At 43.6% G+C, this 26,282-nt stretch overlaps 1 pseudogene across 1 annotated transcript; it reads right to left on the reverse strand.

Annotated features, from left to right (window-relative positions):
- Positions 1–14,954: 14,954 nt before the first annotated feature.
- On the reverse strand, positions 14,955–18,313 carry LOC104601578 (receptor-like kinase TMK4; annotated as a pseudogene). The gene is made up of 2 exons (XR_016079630.1): positions 16,023–18,313; positions 14,955–15,605 (listed from the first exon to the last, which is right to left on the reverse strand). The product of XR_016079630.1 is annotated as a receptor-like kinase TMK4 (transcript).
- Positions 18,314–26,282: the final 7,969 nt, after the last annotated feature.

Consider the following 26,282-nt stretch of genomic DNA (forward strand, 5'->3'; position numbering starts at 1 on the left):
CTACCAGCAACAAGTGTTGCATCAGGTCCCTTAGTACCAGTACCAGCAGCAGTTCCCTTCCTTGCCTCAGGCCCAGCATCCGCTTCCCCCTCAGCACCCGGCCACGAAGCAAACCAAGCCCTCCCGCCGGAGAGAACGACCTCGCCGGGGAGAAGCCTCTCAGGCCCAGGATCCTTCCAAGAGCCAAGCCACTTCCCATGGCAGAAAGGAGAGGCCAGCCACCCCCGCCTCGCAGCCTGTGGGCAGGTCGGGGGCCTCCCAGCCGGTCAAGCCCACATCGCCCCGGCACTCTCAATTCGAGCTTTCGCTCGCAAAAAATCCGTTTGAGCTCCTAGCCGTAGACTACAAGCAGGGCCCTTCGGTTCAAAGCTATCATCAGCAGTACAAGCCCATCGAGCTCAGTAACAATGAAGCAAGCAGCACCAACGCCGAGTTGACGAAGCAGCAGTGGAGACGCCAACAAGCCCGCCGAACTACTACTCGTGTCTTACCTGAGCTCCGAGGTAAGGAGGAGATAAGCTCATATGGAGTAAAAGCTACTCCTCTCCTTTCAGTTCCTTCCCCGCTGTCACCAGAACTTCTCGTTGTCCCCATGCCAAAGGACATCAAGCTCCCTCCCATGGATAAGAATGATGGGTCCTTTGATCCGAATGATCATGTGGACGCTTTTCAGTCCCAGATGCACCTAGCAAGAGCTAGTGAATCCTATATGTGTGTGGCTTTCTCCGCCACCTTCAAAGGGGTAGCCCGCACTTGGTACCGAAACCACGTGCCCGGATCGATAAGAAGCTGGGCGCAGTTCGTGCAAGTCTTCACCTCCCACTTTGTCACTAGCAAGAGGTGCCCAAGAACTCAAGAAAGCCTCCTCGGCATAGTTCAATAAGAAGGGGAGTCCATTCGGAGTTACATCAAGCGGTTCAATGGCGCTTGTTTACAAATACCCGATCTGGACCCCGCAGTTCATCTCACCGCAACTAAGCGAGGTGTTACCCATAAAGAATTCAAGTGGCACGTGGTTGTCAATCAGCCTAAGACCGTGACCGAGTTCCTCAACCTCATGGATCAGTTTATAGGGATGGAGGAAGATATCAACCAAAAGGGCGAGCAAGCCCTTGAGAAAAGAAAAAGGGAACCAAAGCCCCCAACTCAGGGCGACAGCAAGAAGAAGGACCAAACTCGGGGGGCAAAGCCAAATCAGCCTTTCCGAGCTCCACCAGCAGAAAGGGACTACACGCTCCTCAACGCGAAGCAGGCCAAGATCCTCATGGCGATCGAGGACGCCCCATATGTGAAGTGGCCACCTCAGATGAAGGCCAACCCTAATGTAAGGAATAAAAGTTTGTATTGTAGTTTTCATAAAGACCACGATCACAGCACCGAGAATTGTAAAAACCCTCGCGACGAGATAGAAGAACTCATCCGTCACGAATATCTAAGAAATTTTGTACAAAGTAATAATAGTAATAAAGCAGGTCGGCAGGGGGAGTAGATGAGAGATGCTCCCGAGTCTAGCAGGCAAGCAGAACAACCACAAAAGCAGACCCCCGAAGAGAGACCAGTTCGGGGAAACATCCACGTGATTGTTGGAGGTTCGGTTGTGGCAGGTTGCACCTCAGCTGCAGCTCGGGCATCAGCTCGCGAGACTGCCAAGGAGGAATAGAACCCCTCGAAGCGGCCAAGCATGGAAGACCCAATCTTCTTCACAGAAGATGATGCACGCAGAATCCACTACCCCCATGATGACACGCTCGTCATAAAGGTGAAGATCAACGACTTTGAAGTTAGGCGCGTCCTCGTCGATTCAGGCAGCTCAGCAGACATCATCTTCAAAGCAACCTTCTACCAACTTCAGCTCCAAGAGAGCGACCTGAAGCCCGTGAACACTCCCCTGGTAGGCTTCAGCGGAGAGGAATTCAGGCCCCTGGGAAGCATTACAGTACCTGTGGAAGTCGGCACATGGCCTAGCACACTGAGGCTCAACCACAATTTCTTAGTGGTCGCAACCCCCTCCCCGTATAATGCCATAATAGGTCGGCCGATCACCCATGCCTTACGAGCTGTGGTCTCCACTTACTACTTGGCCATGAAGTTCCCCACGGACTTCGGAATTGGGATAGCGCGAGGTGACCAGCTTGAGTCTCACAAATGCTACGTCGCCGCCCTCAAAGGGAAAGCCAAGGTGGCCAACGACCACAAGCTGGAGCGACCTACGGAGCAGAGCGAGGAGCGAGCTCTGCCCACAGAAGAGACCGTCTCAATCCCGACATCGATAGAGGACCCAACCCGGACACTTCAGATCGGCGCTTCCATTGAGGAGCCTCTGCGATCTAAACTGGTACGCTTCCTACTTGAAAGTTTAGATTCTTTTGCATGGTCTGTGGCAGAAATGCCCGACATAGACCCCAGCATTATAACTTATAAGCTTAGTACTGATCCTGTAGTTAGGCCTGTTAGACAGAAGAAACGCAACCTAGCCCCAGAGCAATGGAGGGCAGTCGACGAGGAGATCAGGAAGCTCCTTGCAGCTGATTTTATCAGGGAGGTCCATTACCCGAGCTGGGTGGCCAACCCCATTCTGGTAAAAAAGGCTAACAGTAAATGGCGCATGTGCGTCGACTACACCAACCTGAATCGAGCTTGCCCAAAGGACTGCTTCCCACTCTCCAGGATCGACTGTCTAGTGGACGCGACCTCGGGGCACGAGTTGCTAAGTTTCCTAGACGCCTACTCGGGCTACAACTAGATCAGGATGGACCCGGCTGATGAGGAAAAGACTACCTTTATAACCGAGTTTGGCCTGTACTGCTACAAGGTCATGCCCTTTGGGCTAAAAAATGCCAAGGCAACCTTCGAAAGACTTATAAATAAGTTACTTGAACCATTGATTGGCCGAAAAATAAAGTGTTATGTAGATGACATGGTCATCAAAACCCATTTTTCATTTGATTTAATATAAGTGTGCCTTTGACGTCACCTCGGGTAAGTTCTTGAGGTACATCGTTAACCGGCGCGGCATTGAGGCTAACCCGGACAAAGTAAAGGCCATCCTAGACATGAGACCACCCCGAAAAATGAAGGAGGTTCAGAGGCTGAATGGCCGGATAGCTGCTCTGAGCTGCTTCATGTCCAAGTCGGCAGACAGCTGCCTACCTTTCTTTAAAGCAATTAAAAGCAAAGGGTTTGAATGGACCAAAGATTGCCAGCTCACGTTCGACGAGCTCAAAAAGTACCTCGCTAGCATACCGGTCTTAACCCAGCCCGAGGAGGGCGATGTTTTAGAGTTGTACCTCTCAGCAAGTGACGAAGTGGTCAACTCGGTACTAATAAAAGAGGTAGATTGGGTCCAACGACCTATTTACTATGTTAGTAAGGTGTTGCAGGGAGCAGAGACGAGATGCCCGGAGATAGAAAAGTTAGCCTACGCACTGGTTATTGTAGCCCGAAAGCTCCATCTGTACTTCCGAGCTCATACTGTTGTCGTCCTCACCAACAAACCTCTAAGGCAATTTTTGCTCAAGCCTGAGGTCTCTGGTCGACTAACGAAGTGGGTCGTTGAGCTCAGCAAATACGACCTCCAATACAATCTGTGAACTGTTATCAAGGCCCAGGCCTTAGAAGACTTCGTCGTGGAATGCACTTTCAGCTCTGAAGTCCCCAGGCCGGTTGAGTCTGAGCACCGTGAGGTAGCAACCAGTGCGGCATCTCATCTATTTAGGCCAAGCGCAAACTGGGATGAAGAACCCTAGATCCTTCACGTAGATGGCTCCTCAAACCAGTAGGGCAGCGGAGTCAGAATCGCTCTGTACAGCCCAAGCGGCACAAAACTAGAGTACACACTACGCTTCGAGTTCGCGGCATCCAACAATGAAGCGGAGTACGAGGCATTGATAGCCGGGCTAGCTCTAGCCAAAGAAGTAAAAGCCAAGCATATCGTCATCTGTAGCGATTTCCAGCTCATGGTCAATCAAGTCACAGGTGAATACGAAGCTCGCGAACCAACTATGATTGCCTACTTAGCCAAAGTAAGAGAGACTCTTCTCAACTTCCAGTCACACTTCATCAAGCAAATCCCGAGGTCGAAGAACACTAAGGTCGACGCCCTGTCCCGGTTAGCCAGCAGCAGTGATAATACCATGAGAACCGTGTACATAGAGAACCTACCTCAACCTAGCATTCTCGGGGGGGCAGAGGAGGTTGCTCCTGTCGTTCAAGCAGAGTCGAGCTGGATTGACCCGCTTACAAGCTTCTGGCTACACGGGACCCTCCTTGTAGACCGCAATGCTGCTAGAAGGGTAGAGCGTCAGGCGGCCAAATACATCATGATAGACGAACGACTGTACCGAAAATCCTACACACTCCCCTACCTGCACTGCTTGCGACCTTCCAAAGCCGAGCTCGTGCTCCGCGACACTCATGAGGGCCTGTGCGGCGGACACTTGGGGGGCAGAGCTCTCGCCCAAAAGGCGCTACGAAAGGGGTACTACTGGCCAACAATGAAAGTAGATGCTATTGAGTTCGTTAGAAAGTGTGACAAGTGCCAAAAGCATGCCAACATCCACCATCAGCCTGCTGCCGACCTCAAGTATCTCACCAGCCCGTGGTCTTTCGCACAGTGGGGCATCAATGTACTCGGACCGTTTCTACTAGCGATAGGCCAGAGGAAATTCTTAGTAGTAGCAGTGGATTATTTCACCAAGTCAGTAGAAGCTGAACCTCTTGTGACAATCACAGCTCGAAACGTACAAAACTTCTTTTGGAAAAATATAATGTGCCACTTCGGGTTACCTCGGGTCCTGATTTCTGATAATGGAAAGCAGTTCGAAGACATTAAATTCCAGAACTGGTGCCAAGATATGGGAATCTGACAAAACTTCACTTCAGTCACACACCCTCAAGCAAACGGTTAAGCAGAAGTCACAAACAGAGATATCCTCCGTGGACTAAAGGCACGGATAGACCGAGCTAAAGGACTATGGGCAGACAAGCTACCCAGTGTTCTATGGGCTTACCGAACCACAGTGAAGACCGCCACAGGAGAGACCCCCTTCAACCTCACCTACGGCACTGAAGCTATCATGCCAACCGAGATCGAGGTTCCCTCGCTACGACTAGAAGCGTATGACGACAACGAAAATGAAGACGAGCTACGTACCAACCTCGACCTGCTTGACAAAGTAAGGGACCTCGCATATATCAGGACCGTAGCCTACCAGCAAAGAGTATCTCAGTACTATAACGCCAGGGTCAAGAAGCGGAACCTCCGCGTCGGCGACCTGGTCCTTCGTAAAGTTATAGTACCTGAGCCCGGTGTTGGCAATCTTGGGCCAAATTGGGAAGGACCCTACCGAGTAAAACGAGTGCTCGGGGAATGAACAAACGAGCTCGAAACCCTGAAAGGGAAACAAGTACCTCGGGCCAAAATGCTGGCAAGCTTGGGTCAACTTAAGGCAGTATTACCTGTAACTACTGAGTAGACCACGAGTCACTTTCAGAGCCTAAGGGCCAAAATGCTGAGCTAACGCAGATTTCGGCGCAATAAGACCCAGTCGCCTCTATGGCATGGGCGAACTATTTAGTAGACCACGAGTCACTCTCAGAGCCTAAGGGCCAAAATGCCGAGCTAACACAGACCTCGGCACAATAAGACCTAGTCGCCTCCATGGCATTAGCGAACTCAAAGAGTGGACTATAAGTCACTCCATTATCCTAAGGGCTAATGCCGAGCTAACTAAGACCTCGGCACTGTGGAAGACTTAATATGCCAATGAAACAATTAAGTACCAGAGGCGTAGGCAGCTCGGGTCTGAACCCTATGAAGCGTAACTCGTCTCGGTATACTGGTTGAACCCAACAAAGAACGACCTGTGAACATACAGTGCGGGCATACATGGTAACAAAAAACTGAAGAGCAACCACCAGCCTTAGGGATCCACCGCCTCCACATCATCATCATCCTCCAGAGAGTTAGGCTCCTCCTCCTCCGCCAGGTCTGCCGTCTCAGGATCTAGACCCTTCATTGTTATGCCATCGAGGTTGAGCCCGGAGAACTTCTTTCGAACCAGCCAGTCGTAGAGTTTAAATCTAGAGCGGTAGGAGCTCGAGCCGTTCTCCGCCTGGAGGTCATGGTATTCCTATGAGTCCTTGAAGTCCCACACAGCCTTAGCCCGCTCGGCCTCCACCACGGTGTTGAAGTTCCGAGTTTGATCCTGAAGTGTGGACTCCAAGTCTCGAACCTGCAGGTGAAAAAGCTCCTTCTCCACTGCCACCCTCGACAACTCCTCCCGGTGGCGAGTACTCTCCTCAAATAGCCGGGCGATCTGCTCCTTCTAGAGCTTCTGCACAGTTAGCCTCTGAGCACGAGCATCACCGGAGTGAATGTTGGTCTGGAGGGCCATGGCATGGATGGCGGAGTTCACCTGCCAACAAAGGACTAAGGTCAGAAAAGAGAAAATGAGAGAAAAGAAAGAGAAGGAAGAAAAAGGCCACTTACCACCATGTAGTGAGCGAAGGCTAGCTTGGCAAGTTCCTTGGGGTCCATCTCTCCCCAGCGGGCGACCTCCTCGTGGCAGACCGCCCTTCGGCTCTTTCGTGCAACCACGATGTAGTCATTAACACCCTCCTAGTTCCCGGTAGGGAACTGTGGGAAGGGGAAGGGGCGGGATGGCCCAGATGGAGGGAACAGTCCTTGCCCCGGGAGCTCACCCTCCTCAAGGCCACCTTCTGTGGCAACTCCCTCGGATGGGACCGGTGGGACATCAGGCGTGGGAGAAGCAAAGACCGAGTCAATAGACTCGAACTCAGCACCCCCAGAAGTGGAAGCTTGGTCAGGACGTGACCTCTTCGCCTTACTCTTCTGGTTGCTGGATAGAAGGCGGCATGCGTCGACACCAGACATTATGGCTGCCAAAAATCACAAGGTATTAGTCCAGTAAAAAAATAAATAAAAAATTTACTAAGCACTACGCGACCTAATAGGCAACCTACCCAGGCTCAAGCCAGCCTACGCGAGCTTGTCCTCGGTCAAGTAGTTCGACAAATGGAAGCCAACTGCTGCCTAGGACCGCAGCATTTCCTGAACTTTGGGGTCCAAGTCAACCCCCGAATCCTGGACGACGGCCCTCCAATGAGTTGGGAAGGGCCACCCTTCGGGGTTACGAACTACAAAATTGTCCCTCTTCTAGGCTGGGATCCTATTCGGCAGCTCGTATAAGAGCTTGAAGCCGCGGCGGGGAGAAAAATAGTAGGAACGCCTTTCTAGATGCGCTCTGGGAGAAGCATTCTTAATGCAAAAATGGTGGAGAGGATGTCAAGGTTAAGGGGAAGACAGTACTCATAAAATAAAGAGATAGTCCCAACCACATTTCGGATGGAGTTGGGGTGAAACTGGTCAACAGTGACGTTGAAGTGGTTCAAAACCTCCACTATTAGAGGATGCAGAGGGAGACGGAGGCCAGCGATGAGCTGCTCCTGGAAGATCACTATCTCATCAGGACCGTGCTCCCAGGGATAGTTACCGGAAGGGAGACTATAGACAAGGTCTCCGGGAAGGTTAAACTGAAAGACCAAGGCCCTAAGTCTCTCCATCGACATGGAGGAAGGACCGAAGCTATCTGGCTCCCTGCCCCGAGAGGTAGAAGCAGTTTTGCCAGAAGCCTCCCGAGCTTTCGGAGCCTACCCCCAGGCTCACCTGAGCTCGAGGGGGCATCATCTTGGTCATCACCCGAGAAAAGACGTGGTACGGATACCCAAACATACTGACAAAATGATAAGACTCACCAGGGAAGTGATGAACCGAAAAGACGGTGTGAACAGAAGAAGAGCTTAGGCAGCTAGATGAAGATGCGACCTCAGAATACGAAGGCAAGGCAAGTTATCGTAAAAGAAATGGGGCCTGGGACCCTCCTATTTATAGGCACTGTGCTCTCAAATCAACGGCTCGGATTAAGACAGATCTGACGGTTCACAGTCAAACTGACCGCACATCTTCTGAAACCAAAACATGACTGGCGGTACGTCTCCCATGATTGAGGTAATGATGGTTGCACGACTTCTAGAGTTAAGAATCACTTCAGCGCGTTTTTCGACATTTGAAAAATCAGAAATCCCCTAACTTCCGTGCGCACATTTAATGCGAGCCGTCAATCAAGTTTGAACTTCGAGTCAAATCTACCCGTCACACTTCATGAACTCCTCACGCTAAGGTAGCACCCTTAGCCCGAGGAGTGGGGGGCAATTGATGGAGGGTGATTTCACCCGACCGCTTGAGACGGTGACACGTGGACATGACTCAGCACAAGTAACAACTCAGCACAACAGCCTGACCGCGACTAAGTAATGAGCCCTTATGATAGCTTGCTACGTCATAGCTTGCCATAGGGTGAGCTCGCTATAGCGCGAGTTCGAGGACCCCCGGTGTATTGAAAGGGAATACTCCAAGATAAGTCTATCCCAACTTGTGAGCTAGGATAACCAGCTCGTTCCAACACTTAGGCAGAAAAACTGCCCTAAGGGCAACCTCAAGAGGAATCACCTCAAAGTACCCCTGGGAGCTCGCAACAGAATACCTCGCTACGGGATAGCTCGCTACAAGGCAACTCGCTACTAAGCGACACGACGTTTTCAGGAAGCTTCTATCTGACAAGACCATACCCATCAGACTGCACCACGTCTCCTGACTGACGGTATAGTCCCTACCAGCTTGACAGACTGCACCCACATCTCTTGACAGATGGTGGCGTGTCTGTCCTCCTGGGACGTATCACTCATCCGATTGGGTAGTACCCTGCAACGGTTACCTGCGCAGCCCTGGTAGATAACGGTTGCGATAGAGGTCCTGTGGCGGTTACGCCCGATTTGACAAGAATGCCCATATTTAAGAGCCCCTTGGTTAAAGGGGAAGAGGTATCTTGAATATCTTGAACATCTGGAATATATCTGAACTCTCTCTCTCTCGAGCTAATCTCGAACACGATCTAGCGTGACCTGCACTCTTAGTCTTTCTTTGCACTCTTTACTACTTTCTCCAGCGTTCTAACTTAAGCATCGGAGTATTCCCACCGGGCAAGTCCCCCGGGAATCCTTCACCGTTTTCTTCTCAAGTACCGCCCGTCGACAGCTAGGAGCTAGTCAACTGCCAGTTAGGACTGCCCGGATTGCATAGCATCAGAAGCCAAACTCCTTAATATTACAGTGAATCAAGGGGGGCCAAGAAAATACATAAGAGAAAAAGATCAAAATACATATTACATAATGCCTTAATTATTTTCTGATATAGATTATGCATACACACATAGGGCTGTCAATTGGACTGGATTTGGTCCAATCCGGTCTAGTCCATCATTGGTCCATTTACAAATGGACTAGTCCAAACCCCATACAAATCGGATCCAGTCCAATCCAATTGAAAGGCAAATGGACTGGATTAGGTCCAATCCAGTCCAAATTAAGTGTTCTCCTCAAAAAATGTTTTCACTAGAAGATGATCTGCCCATTACACAATTGTGGTCCATCAATCTCATTTGTTTGTAGGATAAAAGATAAATTTACTCTGAAACAATGAAAAATAGAGCTGCCATTGAAAACCAGCTCTGCCCTCCCAGAACAGAGCTACCCATTACAAAATACTGTAAATTTATCTTCAGTTTATCTCAAGGGATCAAATGTTTTCCCAAGCAAGAACAAAATTGCCTTCAGAGCTGCCATTGAAAAAGAAGATGACCTGCCCTCCCAGAACAAGCATGAGAAGTGAAACATCACAAAGAGTTATCCCCTTTGAGGACAAAAGGCACTACACTGAAATAGGTCCAAATGATTTCCACTAGGAGATTACTCTTGGGATACAAATCATACAACGACACAAGTATATAAACAAAGTTGGGAGAAAACATGAATATGTAAACCATTGAATTGAACGATAACATCAGGTATAATAAAGAATCACCTCAGCAAAAAACAAAGGCCACGATAACCATATGATATATGCTGTTCTAAGAGAAATTAGCAGAAAGAACTACTAATCCATGTAAACTTTTGAAATAGAAATGGTTCAATATCAAGGCCCATGACAAGATGTTAATCTGAAAATATGAAATGCTATTCACTAGTCAAAATCACCATACGGACCCAAACAAAAAGTTTAATCAAAATAAGAAAAAATTATTAAGGCTGACTTTCTTATTAGGGACCATTACTTGGCCACAAAGCTGACTTTTCTTATTAGGGACCATATCGTATTCTAAATCATAAAGAAAGTTGTACTTAAGAAATAGAATTTACCCTATCTTTACTACTAAAAAATGAAAAATAGATAATACTAGCTGATAAAAAATAGATAATACTAAAAAAAATAAATCCATAAAGTGATTTTATTCTATCCTTAATTCATCTCTACCATATATGTACTTAAAAAACTTCTAATATGACCTATTACCAACAGTAAAATGAGAAGAAGTGGGACAATCTCCATCAATCTTGATCTTTTGGATCCTGTAAGCAAACTTAACTGAGAAAATTCCATTTCTTGTCAAAAGCCCAAAGACCACCTATTAGCCTGACCTGAACTAGCTAGGGAGATATATATAATTTCTTGATTTCCGTAGAAATCATGGGGGGAGGGGGGAGGCTATTGATCAAGTCCACATTGAAAGTTGTACACTGTCCAACACACATCTCTCCCAGGTCCTTGCATTGTTGGAAAGATGATCAACTACTTAGGTCAAGTTAAAGCCCACGGGCTTTCACAAGGAAGTTAAAAAAAAAAAGGAGAAAAGAAGGGAGCCAAGGGTCTTGCCATATGTCTATACTGTCACCCCTGCCAACTTCATGAGCATCCACTAGCTAGGGGTCTTAGTGTAACACATGTAACCAGAATCCAGATTGTTTTAGACCTCATTGTTGGATTTGATCAGTCTACACTCTCTTGGCAGTCTATTTTCTTTATATTTGTTTCTGTATATGTTTGTTTAGGGTAAATTACTTATACACCCCCTAGACTATAGCATTGGTTTTATAGACAACATTTAAATGGACATGCATGGGTATTTTTATCGAAGTGCCATTAACAATAAAAGTACTAGTTTTCCCTCCAAACTATATGTTTTTAAATTGACACAAGTATACATATTTGTAAACACTAAATACAGTTTTAACATCTCAAATTTTTATTTAATTATATTCTACATTTTCCTAAATTTGTTTTCAACTTCTCATTCCTATTCTAATTCGACTATGATGTTGGAAAGAAATGATAACTAGAAAAAAAAAGCTTATGGTCAATGAACGAGTATCATAAAAGAGGGTGACCAATCAGGTGGTATTCATCAAAATTCATGAGGTGATTTGATTGGTTAAAGCTCTTCCGATACCATGCCTTGTGGTATCATAGATTTTCCCTAGTATCTGATGGAAAACCCCAAATATGATAGTCCAGATTTTAGTGTTTTACAATGAAAGTGGTAGTACAGATTGTTGGAGGCACTTTAATACCCACCGCATTTACTCGGAAAGGCCTGGCAATATAATTTGATTCCAAGCATTCTGAGTGAACAAGGAAAAGCCCCCTAGCGAATGACCCAGCCTATAAGAAATTTGAGTATCTAACCTACATGCCATGCCATGCCATACATATTCCCTCCTTTTTTTTTAGCAACCAAATCATTTAGAGTTAAAATATGAGGTGCATCCCCTATTTTCTGGACTTGAAACAGGGAATACAATACCAAGAACCAACAAGCAAATCAATGGTTATGAAGGGAAAAGATCAACCCAATTTCCCCAAAACAAATTATCCTACTTGGCCTCTTCCAAAACTACCAAGTAAAGCAATGGTTGATCTTGAGATCTCTCTGAACCATTTGTTCAAGCTATATGTTGTGATTTCGTAAAGCTAAAGTGCAGATGTTTATGTGAAGAAAAAAGCAAAGCATAGATAACAATTTTGAATCTTGGGAATGTTAGTAAGTGACAGGTTGAAGTTGCAAGAATGATTAAAGGGTTCATAGTTTAATGAGTACCTAAGGTTAAAATATAAAGATGGTGACTGTGGTGCAGATTATGAAGATACTGATGACAGTGATGAGGAAGATGGCGAGTACTACAATGATGTTGGAGAAGTAATACTTGAGAAATTTTTTGTGCAGATGTAAAAAACATGCAAACAATCCCGTACTACTGTCCTCATCTCCCATTCCTCATCAGATGGTAGATTATTATAGTCACGATTAAGTTTAATTAGTCGACAAAATACTTCCTTCAACTCTAAAGTCATGTACAACATGTCATATGTGGAGTTCCATCGTGTTGGACAATCAACGACCCCTCTCTTATATTGTACTTTTGTTTGGCTTCTTGCATTGTCAAATTTCCGCTTCTTATAGGGTGTCAACCTTACATATTTAACACTTTCTTGAATCTTTTGTAACAATGGTGATACTTCTTTCAAATCATTTTGCACAATAAGGTTTAAGATGTGAGCAGCACATCTCACATGAAATAGATCACCATGCAAAGTTGATTCCTGAGCTCCCTAACCATAACATCATTGTTAGAGGCATTGTCAATTATTATAGAACATATTTTTTTTATCAATGTTCAAAGTTAACAACCTCTCCATAATGACTTCATACAAAGTGTTTTCATCATGGGGGCACTCAACTGCCACAAATGCAATAATTTTCTTTTTCAGCTCCCACCCATCATCTATAAAGTGTGTTGTTAAACAACAATACCCCAAATTTTATTCTGAAGTCCACATATCAGTGGTTAAGCTAATCCTACAATCCAAACCATCAAAGTATTTGCACAACTTCTCATTTTTCATCCAAGTAAATCTTCATGACATCATTCTTTATTGTATTTCGAGAAACAAGCCTAAATGATGGTTGAAGATTATTCACAAATATCTGAAAAAACTCCTCTTCAACTATACTAAAAGGATGCCCATGCTTTATTATCATCTTTGCTAAGTCCATTCGACTCCTATCTTGGTCAAATTTGAAGTTTTCTACAACTTCTTGTTCACTTGTGCCCATGTGTTTTAATTTAGGACATTTTGGTACATGCCCTAAAAGGTGGCTTGCTCCTTTAGAAGTTCCACCTATATACTATTTTCCGCAATGTCTACAAATAGCTTTCTGCTCCTCAAAATTCAATTTTATTTTCTTAAAATGCTCTCATGCTTTAGACCTAACCCTCTTTCCAGTAGAGCTAGATGCCATAGATGATTCACTCGGGTTTTCAAGCACATTTGCATTTTCAGCACTTGGTTCATCCACTTAATGCATTAAGAAAAAAATAAATTAATTTTCACACTAACATGAACAACAAGAAAGTCTAATGAGATTCATATGATAACACTTATGACTTTATCACTAATAAGTAATAAATAGTAAATAAGCTCAGCTATTCCGAATGAATTTGAAAGAGATTAAATAAAACAAACAAAATAGGGAGGATGGTAAAAAATTCATGACATATGCTCTAAACCTCTTCAATACATGCAGGACCCCACAATGACAGGCTTGGTTCCATTGAATTAATCGATGAAACTAAAAAAGAATTAGATGCAAAACGATCATAATGAAATGATAGGCCTAGTTCCAAACTTCCAGCAACTGCTAACACCTTAAAATAATAAAAATAACTAGTGTCCAGATATGCAAAATGTGATAAGATCAACAAAAAAAATACTAAATACTTAAAAACACTTAATGCTTGTGTAATCAAATACGAAAAGTATGGCTCAGGAAGCTTCCATTTGCACTTGGAAATTCCATTGTGGAAAAATAACTATTTCTTATTTTATCTCAAAAAATTTGGGGGGACTCAAGTGGAGAGTTCCTGAGCCCAAAACGAAAAACAGATCAATAACTATTTCTTATATTATAGTCTTACTCTTAAAGCCAAAAACAATACAAAACCAAACTGTTTGGAATGAATGAGGAGAGAGGAAATACTTGAACGAGCAAGGAGTCTACCACTGGAGAGAGAGAGAGAGAAAGAGATGAGATAGATAACCACAGGAGAGAGACTGGGGAGTGTTGTTGGTCGTCAAATAACACTAGAACGATGGAATGATGGTCACCATCGCTATTTTCTAGAGAGAGATGAGAGAAAAGAACCGGAGAGATACCACCGTCGAAGAGAAACCACCGCTAGAAGTACTGTCGGAGTTCGAGGAATACCACCGCCGGATAGAAACCTTCTTCTTCATTCAATTTCCAAGGGGAGCTGTGGAGCCGTGAAGGCGTACTGACGTAGAGCGCTAGGTCTTCGAAGAAAATTTGGGAGAAAACTTCAAACGAACGAATAGACCATTTGATTCAATGGCTTTGTCCATATTCAGTCCGTATTATATATGGCCCACTTAAATTTGGACTGGTCCGAGTCCATACGATTATTTAGACAGTCCAGTCCATCCATAATACCTTCGGATTGGACGAGGTCCAACCTGAAATCAGTCCATTGACACCCCTATACACACACACACACTAAATATTTATTTATTTTTTTGAATTTATTTTACAAAACCTAACCCCACTTATCACCCATTATATATATATATATATACCTAAGCCCAAGCATGAAAATTTGTGGGTTGCATTGGCCAGGTTGCAAATAATCATCCTACCTGAGATTTGGGAGTCGAAAAGTTTACTATACATTTTAAAGCCTATCTTATAATTTGTGTTTTTACTAAAATACCCTATAATTTGCAATCAATTTACTTAACTAATCAACCTTCCATTACATGACAATGAAAATGACAGTTTTGACCCTAATGGTTCATTTGAATAAATTTAATTTAAAAATAAAAATAAAAATATGATTTTTTCCACTAATGACAAATAACTATAACCACTATTTGGCTCAATTTTGTTTCCTATACGAAGAAATGTTAAGGGTAATTTTGAAATAAACAATCACGGGCCCATGCCTTAACATTTTACACTCGGTTTAGGTGAACATGTTACTATATATATTTACATGGGAAAACAAATACTTCTTAATTAAGTAAATAGATTGCAAATATTGCCAATTAATGCTAAAGGTCGATTAACTATAGGAGGTTTCTAGTAATGACCCATTAGACAATTAATGCTAATCTTGTCATAGTATTTTTTATTTGTTCATAAAACAAATAATCTGATATGCTTAATTACACCCATGCTCCACCCTAAACTCAAGACTCTCCTTTGCTATTCCAATCTCTCTTGCCATTGCTACAAAGCTTGAGCTAAGACTCCTTTGTAGGTTAATTGCCAAAATTTCTTCATCTTCATGGAAAGTGGGTTCCCAGTGCTCCACAAGAGGACTCAAGGCGTTAACAAGGTGGACCATATCCGGTCTCTGAGAGGGCTCACGAGTGCAGTGATCTGCAAGTTCTGCGACCTTGCAGATGTTCCCAAGGGTCTCATCATCTGGATCAAGGGTGGGGTCAATGGCTTCTCTGATGTTGTCCTTGTTGGTCAAGAATCCACGAAACCATGTTACCAGATGAAATTCCTCCTCAGAAACAGTCGTATCTACTACTTTTCTACCCGTGATTAGCTCCATTAACACCACTCCAAATGCATAAACATCCACTTTTGTGGTCACCCTTTCAGTCGCTGCACGCAAAGGGAACAAGAAAGTCAAGAACACGCATAGAATTCTTAAGGTGTTTTGGAAAAGAAGAGGAAGAAAACAAAAAAAGAAAAATTGAAAATTATAGTCTATCCCACCTCACAAATTTTTATTTATTTTTTTGAATTTATTTTGAAAAACCCAATCCCACTTATCACCCACCTGCCCCTTGAATCTATTAGATTCTCCCACTTGTCACTGTTTGTTTGTGACAAATTTGAGAGGTGGGAGAATCAATGGAATTTTACCCTACAAACAAAAGATCGTAACAATTCCATCGAAGTTGTCTGGGAGAAGTTGCATGGTGAAGATAGTTGTGAAGCTAATTTAAGCAGAATTGTGGCCTAACCAAAAAATGAATCAGTTTTCTAATTGGATCAAGTAGGGAATTGTGGCCTAACCAGCATATTCGGGTGCAAGATATCCAAATGTTCCTGCTACACGCGTGTAAAGAGAACACTTCTCATCAGGCGTATTCTTTACCAAACCAAAATCAGCAACCTTGGCTCTCATTCCATCCCCAAGAAGAATATTTGAAGGCTTCAAATCTCTGTGGATGAAGCTTTGCTGTGCAAAAAAGATATGCAGATACTCCAACCCTCTGGCTACGTCCAATGCTATTATAACCCTCTCCTTCCATGTGAGAGGAGGATACTTGTTCTCATTCCACTTGAACAAATGCTGGCCTAGTGTCCCCTGAGACATAAACTCATAGATCAAAAACCTTTCATTGCCATTGATGCAGAAGCCCAAGACAGCCACCAAATGCCTGTGCTTAACCCTTCTAAGCATTGAAACTTCTGCATGAAACTCTCTCAGCCCCTTTGTCCCCATTGAAGCAGACTCCATCCTCTTAACGGCAATCTGTGTCCCATCATGGAGTTTTCCCTTATAAACAACTCCAAATCCTCCTCTGCCCAATATGTTTTCACCGCTGAAGTTGTCTGTAACCCGTTGAAGCACTTCTATGGGAATAACAGCGTTCTCACCTTCAAAGAGTTGGATTTCCTTCCCGTTTTCATGAACCTGCCCAAACTTCTGGTGTCGTTTCTTCGAATAACATTTGTAAGAGATTATAGACGCAATACCCAAGAAAACCACAACAGCAGTAACTGCACCAGCAATTAAACCAGGCGAGACTGAAGTCGAACCTCCAGATGAACTTGAACTTTCAGTAGGTGAAGTCCGTTTGAAGGGTTATCCGGACTTCCAGAGGTTGCAAAAACGTTTCCAAGCAAGGGATTGCCCGATGTTTTTAGATTGAGGCTTGCCGGAAAATCGGGTATTATTCCGGTAAGATTGTTGTTAGAAACATCAAGAGTCTGGAGTTGAGTCAAACCTGTCAATTCAATCGGTATTGGGCCGGTGAGATTATTGTCATTCGGGTACAGGTTCTTCAATGAAGTAAAGTTCGCAATGGCGGACGAGATCGTCCCTGATAACTGCTGCATCCCCAGGTTAATTCCAGTGACATTCGTGCCCTGGCAAGTAACAAAGCTCCAACCTTGACATGCATCATTACCGTCCCAAGCATCCGACAAGCTAATGGGATACCCAAATCCGCCAGCTAAAGAAAGCAATGCTGTTACCTGAGGATCACAAGGGCCGGGTTCTTGATTACAGAAATTATTATTCGTACCAATAGCAACATTGACACTGGATTTGAACTGCGGGTATGGACCCTGCAACTTGTTATTCTGTAATGTCACATTTTGCAAGCTGGGAAGTGACATCAATGTCTCAGGTACGATTCCGGTATACTGATTGTCTCGGAGCTGAAGATCAAAGAGAGAAGTGCTCTTGGAAAGATCTGGGATTGGACCAGAAAACTTGTTCGCGTGTAGCCAAACCTGGGAGAGCTGAGCAATTGTTCCAAGAACATCAATAGTTCCAGATAACCCATATGCCTGAGAGTTGAGCCAGAGGTTCTTGATATAAGAACCTTTGAGAGAAGGCGGCAGAATACCCGTCAAGTTACTGTAAGAAAGCCTGAGAGATTGCAGGTTTGGAAGTGAACCAAAAATGTCCGGTATTGTTCCCATTACATTGGCGTTGCTAGCGTAAAGCGTAACCAAACTAGATGATTGCGCGAGATCTAAGGGTATAGACCATGGCTCAAGGTGTGAATTCTCGCTGAGGCTGAGTGTCTGTAAGCTAATGAGCCCAGTGAGGAACGAGCCCGGAACAGAGCTGAAGTTGTTGGAATCAAGATAAACTTGTTGCAGATTTGTGAGATTGGCGAGAGAAGGTAAGGGACCGGTAATGTGGTTGTTATTTACATCAAGGATTCTGAGCTGGGTGAGTTGATTAAGATCTGAAGGAAGAGCACCTGTGAGCGACTTGGAGGCGAGACCGATGGCGGTGATTCGCTCATTGGCGTCGCAGCTAACTCCGGTCCAATTGCAAGGGTCGGTACCTGACCAATCTGATGGGGCCGGAGAAAGAGAAACGGCGAGCTTGTTCATAATGGCGGCATCATCGGCGACGACGAGAGAGAGGAGACCGTAGATAGCAAAGGAAAGAAACGAAAGAAGGAAGAAAGTCCTCCATTTTTCCATTGTCTGTATTTGTAATGGTAATCAAAATCTGCAATTCTTCCTATAAACAAGAAGTATAAACGGGTTGGGTAATCCACTCCAGACATCATTAAAATCAGCAACCAGCTGATATAGTCAATGATCTACCAAAACAAAATAATAATAATAATAATAATAATAATAATAATAATAATAATAATAATAATAATAAAACTCCCAAGATCCTTGACTTCAACGATGTTTATCATTGACTTTACTTAATTAATGGGGTATGAGTCCAACAGTGTTACAGATGATACTCCTAAAAAAAATTGCTACAAATTAGGTCGGTAGAGTTGCTGGTAAATGCCGTAAATGCCGGATTGCTGATATTTTACGTATATCATGTTTTATGTATATCTCTCGAATATTGAATTTGAACCTCTAGGATATGATCAGATTGGATTGCCTAACTCTTTGGTTCCCTTTTCTGCTAATGGGACTTCAAGATTTGTTATACTAGCTAAAAATTAGTAACGGGCAACGGGTGGGGATTACATTTCCCATCCCCGATCCCGTTGGGGATAGAATCCCCCTTCATCCCCAACCCCAACGGGAATCAATTCCTCGGCAGGAGACCCAAATCCCTAATGATTTAACCATTAAAAAAGCAAAAGTGCTGAAAACATAAAGAGAAAAGGAAATAGAAGTACAAGGATTTAGCCATTAACAAAGTAGTAAAATCATGTATAAGGAATATGGAAATAATAAGAGAAACCTAACACTTGTTTGGTGACGACGACAGAGGTTGGCGACGATAGATAAAGGTCGAAGGAAGATTGAAGAACCGAGTTTCAATTCTTTTTTCTTTGAGTATCTTTGTCCTCCGCCGAGACTCGAGTGGTAGACTAGTAGTAAGCAAAAATAGACGTCCGATGTCCGACAGGCGAGTGGTGACAACGATGGCGATTGGCGAATCAATGACAAAGACAAAGGAAGAAGAAGACTAGGGCTCTGGGTTCAGAGTTCTCTCTTCTCTGTCTACTGAAGTCTCAAAGACTCAACATTGTCGAGTGTTTTTAAGTTTTAATAAAAAATGAATAATAATATAATATATAATATAATAATATTATAATATAAACATTATGTAAAGTATTATAAATAATATATAGTATTATATATTATATTATATATATAATTATATATATTAATCGGGGTCGGGATGGGGTGGGGATTGCATTCCCCATCCCTGTCCTCGCCCCCGATTGGGGATTCAAGGATAGCCCCATTCCCGAGTCTGACCCCACCAAAGTACCCCCACGTACTCGACCCTGTCGGGTCGGGATGGGGAAAATTGCCACCCCTACTAAAAATAGTTAATGTTTCCTTATGATTGTTCATGTTTGTAGAATAGGAAAACACCATAGACATGCATAGAGACTTGACCATAGAAGTTAGATTCATTTCATGAATGAAGGAAACTTGATGTAGGGATATCTGGCTGACTGGCAGATTTTGACATGTGGCATCGATCGGATGCATCTCGGACATCCCACAAACCCTGACAGGTGGCACCGGCCAGACACATCCTGACTACCCATCACAAACTACTACCAACCGCCATGACCTGCTCCCAACTACTCGACTCAGGCAACTCTGACTATAAAAAGGGCTCCCACATTGAGGTAGACACACAAGAACTTAATCTCTAAGTCTCCTTTCTTGCTTGGTTCGACCCCTCACAGCTCTCAGCTAACTTGACCGTCAAAGTCTCCACCCCTGGGATAACTCTTGAGGCCTCTGACATCTTCTTTCTCTCAACAGGTTGGACTTGTCAGCCTTGGGCATTGAAAATTATATTATTATCCTCAGGTCCACATTTGGTAGCAACAATCGGCGTCATTTATGGGAACATCTTCAGAACTTCCCCTTAAAAAAACCTAATCCTATCCCTAACATTCAAAATTTAGTCACAATCAACCAGTTCGAGCTGGTCCTGAAGAGGTTGGACAGCTTGGCCCAGTAATTGGACAACATAGGGCATCCGGCAGGAAGCCACCCATAGCGCAGCCACCTCGAAAAAGCCATGGACAATCCAATAGGCAATTTGCCCATACCCTGCTAAGCCAACGCTTGGGGTCCCGATATGAGCCAACCCCTCAAATTCCAATAGTAGCAGCCGATAGGCTAGCAAGCCCCACTCCAAGACCCTTTAGCTCCCCATCCGAGGAGGCAACCCCATAAGATCCCATGCCAATTGCAAGAATCACGACCATCAACACCGTCGTGTTGTGACCAACCGTGATGACAATAGGGGCTTCAGCCACCACAGTCCCCCTCCGAGAGTAAGAAGCCGGCACCACGCCTCTTCCCACTAGTTTTCGACCTCCTCAATGATTGTCACACCCACAAGGCTCAGGACATGTCGGTGTCCGAGCACTCCGAGAATAGGGCCAACCCGTCCTGCATGAGAGAAAACCAAGATCATTCTGAAAAAATGATGCCCTACATCAACCAGCACTTCGGAGATATTCAAGCGCAAATTGGAGCCCTTCAAGACCAGCTTGGACATGTAAAGGAGGGCCAAGGTGACGCCCTCGCCAGTTGCCCTACCTTGTCCAACAAAATGGAGGCATTCATAAATTTCATCCTCTCTGAGTCCCGTTGAATTTCAAGGCTCTGACATTAGAGACCTACAATGGGAGTATAGACCCCGAGGACCACCTAAAAATCTTTCAGGCCCTCATGTACTGGGCCTTCCAAGCCACATTCAAGGGAGTAGTGCACCAATGGTTCTCCACACTACCCCCACACTCCATCAGCTCTTGGAAATAGTTCACAGATTGCTATGCCACTTTGTGAGCAGCCGATAATGCCAAAAAACTGTCATCCCCCTGATGTCCGTCAAGTAGAAGGGTGGGGAGAGCCTTCAGGCATATATGAAGAGGTTCAACCAGGAAGAGCTCAAGGTTAAGGATCTCGACCCCTCAGTCTCCATGCACGCAGCCATCAGTGGCCTCTAGCCTCGACCCCTCAATTGGTCAATCTCCAAGACTCTGCCTAAGAGTAAAGCCAAGTTCTTGAAAAAGGTCCAAAAGTACACCATCGCCGAAGAAGACGAAGCTAACAAATGCCTCCAATAACTGAAAGCCAAGATTAGTCGAGGGCCCAGTGATAAGAAGAGGAAAGAAAGATATGGCCGAGGTGACAGTCCCACTAGTAAAGGTAGAGAGAAGAAGTCACCGGCCCCTTCCTTCGATAAGTAAACGCCACTAAACTCCTACTGAAAGCACATCTTGATGCAAGTAAGGAAGGAGGAATTCATGAAGTGGCCAAGTTGAAGAGGAACCCAAGAAGGGGGAACCCCAAGAAGTACTACAAGTACCACAGTGGCACCAGCAATGACACTGAAGACTGCTATGAGTTCAAGAATGAGATCGAGTCCCTTATTGGCCACAGGCATTTGAAGGACTTTGTTTAAGGCGATTCCCCAGCACCGTCCTCGCAGTAGCTACATGCCAAGCCCTGTAATCATCACCCCCGGACTGGAGTCATTGAAGTTAGAGCTAGAGACTCGGCCTCAGGGGGAGCATCCGCATCATTTCGGAAGGCATACACCCAGCAGTACAATGTCTAGAGCCAAGCAACAAAGAAGTTGAGGTCAAAAGACCTCATTTCCTTCTTGGATGATGACCTATAAGGGGTGTTCGTGCCCCACGATGATGCATTGGTGGTGCCAATGACCATTGCCAACTACATGGTGAAAAGGATCCTCATAGACAATGGCTCCTTAGCCAATATCCTTTTTCTATGAGACGTTCGAGAAGATGCAATTGATACTAGATCGACTGCAGCCCATTGACATGCCACTCATTGGCCTCTCCAAGGCAGCTGCCAGACCGGGAGGAAAAATAACCCTACTGGTCAATGTAGGGTCTGAACCTTGGCACGTCACTTGGATGACTAAGTTCTTGGTCGTGAAGATAGGCTCACCTTACAATGCCATCATAGGGAGGCCAACCTTTCACGCACTCAAGGCAGTTGTCTCATCTTACCACCTCCCCACGAATTTCCCCACGGAGCATAATGTAGAGGTTAGGGGAAACCAGCAAGCTACCAGCAAGGATTAAAGTATAGATATCAAGTATCATATAGAATAACTCAAATACGGATACAGATACACTTTGAAAACGCATGGATATGGATGAAAAACATGAAAACACTTGGATAAGCTAGGAAAATGAAAATTAATTCATAAATATATTACTAACAATAGGTTTAATGTCAAAATAGCTACAAGTAATGTATAAATGCATAAGAATTATATATTTTGACGATATATATAAAGAAATATATTACAATTAATATAGAAAAATGCATAGATATCATACAATTTTATTGATATGCATCAATTAGGATTCCAAGAAACATATTACATAGACTTTTACAAATTAATACAAGCACAGAGCCATAATTATCTTATTTTATATTAAAGTCCAAAGCATAAAATATACGCAACTATTATATTTCAATTATTATATCGTTTTTTTCTATTTTACTAATAATTTTTAACATTAACAAAAATGTTAACTAAAAATTCATTCTCAAAATTTTGGCAAACAATATTTTTATTTTTGTACACAATAAATATGTTATTATAAAATGCAAATCAAAATTAATTTATAATTTATAAAAATATATAATCCTAACTTAAAATATATCAAATCTATTTAAATTTCAAAGGCATATATTATATGAAAATTTATAAATTTTAATTACAAAAATAATTATTTCATTATTAATATTTTATTTTTTAATTTTTAAAATAAAAAATATATTTTTTTTAATATAAATATAGATTAGTGGATTTGATATATTCAATTTATATTACATTTTTAAACATTTTATAAATAATGTTTTTATTTTTGTAAATAATAAATACATGGTTATTTAATGCAAATTAAAATATTAATTAATAATTTATAAAAATTTTGAGTTATATATCATGTGAAAATTAGCAAACTTTAAGTATTAAAATAGTTATTCTATTATTAATATTTTAAATTTATTTAAATTAAAATTCAACTTTTTGATATAAATGTGGATTTGATAGATTATTTATTCTATTGTTTTATAAAATATTAATTTTAAATATTATTCTTCTTAATCTATAATTGGAGTTGTTGAAGATAAGTGTATGTTGGTTGTTGGGATTTTATGTAGATATTAAGTAGTAAAAGTTAATGTATTCCATTTATTGACATGAAATAAAAGTCGGCTCGGGCACTAGGTGAGTTGCGGTCTTGGGTTCAAGTACACTAGTAGTACTTTTTATATTGAATTCACGCTTGTTGTCAAACTGAGGTTCAATACGCTTTCGTATCGATGCGTATCGAATGGTATCAGCCAATACTGCATGATACACACCAATACGATGGCGTATCAGACCGATACATACGACTGAAAGGATACACTTTCAGTCATAGCATATCTCGTGCCAATATGACCCAATACCAATACGATATGCCCCGTATCGGGCATACCATATCACTATTTTAATCCTTGGTCGCCAAACAATGCTATGTTGCAGTGCTAAAAGGCAAGAGCAAGGATGCCCTAGGCTCGACCTCAGGGACGAACCATTAGGCCAAGGCCAGCCAGCTGAGGACCTCATCTTAGTTCCCTTAAACGAAGTCGAGCCCGAGAAAACGAGATAAGTTGGGTTTTGCATCCCTTAGGACGCATTTTTCGAGCTGGTAAGCTTCCTCAAAGTCAATACCAACATGTTTGCTTGGTCTGCCGCTGATATGCCAGGAATTGACCCCTCGGTCATTACTCACAGGCTGAGCGTGGACTCAAGTTGTAGGCCAGTTTGGCAAAAGAAGAGGAAATTTGCATCGAAGAGCTGAAAAGCCATTGGAGAGGAGGTCGACAAGCTACTCGGATCCAACTTCATAAGAGAAGTACACTATCCTAAATGGTTATCTAACATGGTCATAGTTAAGAAGGTTAATGGGAAATGGCACATCTGTATTGACATTACATATCTCAACAAGGCTTGCCCCAAAGACAGATTCCTTTGCCGATGATTGATCACCTCTTCGATGCCACTACAGGGTACGAGCTACCGAGCTACATGGACACCTTTTATGGCTACAACCAGATAAAAATGCACCCGACCAATGAGGAAAAGACCTCATTCATCATCGAGCATGGCACCTACTACTACAAGGTGATGCCTTTTGGGTTGAAGAATGCCAGGGCCACTTACCAAAGGCTGGTGAACAAGATTTTCAAAGAGCAAATGGGGAGAAACGTCAAAGCCTATGTCGATAACATGGTAGTGAAAAGTCTTAGGTCTATCTAGCACACCTCGAACCTCGGTGAGACATTTGGGGTACTAAAGAAGTACAACATAAAGTTGAACCCCACCAAGTGTGCCTTTAAAGTCACCTTGGGAAAATTCTTGGGTTTTGTAATCACCCAATGAGGCATAGAGGGCAACCCTGAGAAAAAACAAGCCATACTAGACATGGAGCCCCCTCGGTCAATCAAAGAAACCCAGAAACTCACTGGCCGAGTCGCGACACTTAGCCAATTCATATCCAAATTGATTAAACGGTGCATACCCTTCTTTCAAGCCATCATGAAGTTGAAGGAATTACAATGGACAAAAGATTGCTAAAAAGCCTTTGAGGAGTTAAAGTCCTAACTTGCCTCACCACCATAGCTCACGAGGCCCCTACCAAGAGAAACTTTATTCTATACCTCTCGGTCGGGGTGAGGTTGTCAACTCGGTATTAGTTCAGGAAGACAAGGGAGTTCAGAGGCCAGTATATGTCAATAAGGTTATCCACGAGGCTAAGACCATATATCCAGAAGTAGAAAAGGTATCCTTTGAACTAGTGATCTTGACTAGGAAGTTGAGGCCTTACTTTTAAGCCCATAGCATCTTGGTGTTAATCAACCAGCCCCTCAAGTCGGTGCCCTCAAATCTTGAGACCTCGAGTCGGCTAACCAAATCGGCTATCGAGAGCTATCGAAGTTTGACTTACACTATCAGTCAAACCCACAATAAATATGCAAGCATTGGTAGACTTCTTGGTTCAATGTACTTTTAGCTACATTTGCTACCAAGCCCCCGCGCATGAAGAGTAATTGCCGACCTGGAACTTGTTCGTAGATAGATCCTCCAATGCCAAGGGAAGTGGAGCTGGCCTCATACTTTTCTCTCCGGATAATAACAAGATGGAATATGCATTGCGGTTTAGTTTCCTTGCTTCCCATAATGAATCCGAGTATGAAGCCCTACTAGCTGGCCTTTAGCTTGCAAAAGACCTTAGAGGCAAGCACATCGATGTCTTCAGCGATTCACAATTAATTGTGGACCAGGTGAATGGAGAATATGAGGCCAAAGAGCCAAATATGGCCAGATACTTGAACAAAGTCCAAGAGCTGACCGGTTACTCCCGAATTTCGCTCTTTACAAAGTCCCACGGGCCGAGAACACATGAGTTGATGCCTTGTCAAAACATGTCATCTACTTAGGGTTGGCCCTCAGCCGCATTGTGCACATCGAGAGTTGACACATCCCAGCATCGAAGAGAGGCAAGTATGCCCTGTCCAAGATGAGCCTAGCTAGATGGATCCCATTCTCGCCTACTTGCAACATGAGCAGTTGTCATCTGACAAGAATGAGGCAAGGAGAGTCCAATGGAAGTTAGCATGGTACACCATACTTGAGGGCAAGTTGTATAGAAGATCCTTCACCCTGCCCTATCTCAGATGCCTCTGTCGAGATGAGGGCGAGTATGTACTAAGAGAAATTCACGAAGGCATCTGTGACAATCATCTAGGGGTAAGGCCCTAGGATAGAAAGCACTTAAACAGGGATACTTTTGTCCGACCATCCAAAAGGTTGCTATTGAGTTGGTACAGAAGTGTGACCGATGTTAAAAAAATTCCAACATCCTCCATATGCTTGCAACAACCCTCAGCAACTCATGGCCCTTTACAAAATGGGGTATGGACTTCTTTGGACCTCTTCCCCCAACCATGGAGAACAAGAGGTACATTGTCGTGGCATTGGACTACTTCACCAAGTGGGTTGAAGCCAAGGCATTTGCAACCATTACGGCTAAGACG

This window comes from Nelumbo nucifera, chromosome 8 (assembly GCF_055504915.1).
Source record: "Nelumbo nucifera cultivar China Antique chromosome 8, China Antique-T2T, whole genome shotgun sequence".
Lineage (NCBI taxonomy): Eukaryota > Viridiplantae > Streptophyta > Magnoliopsida > Proteales > Nelumbonaceae > Nelumbo > Nelumbo nucifera.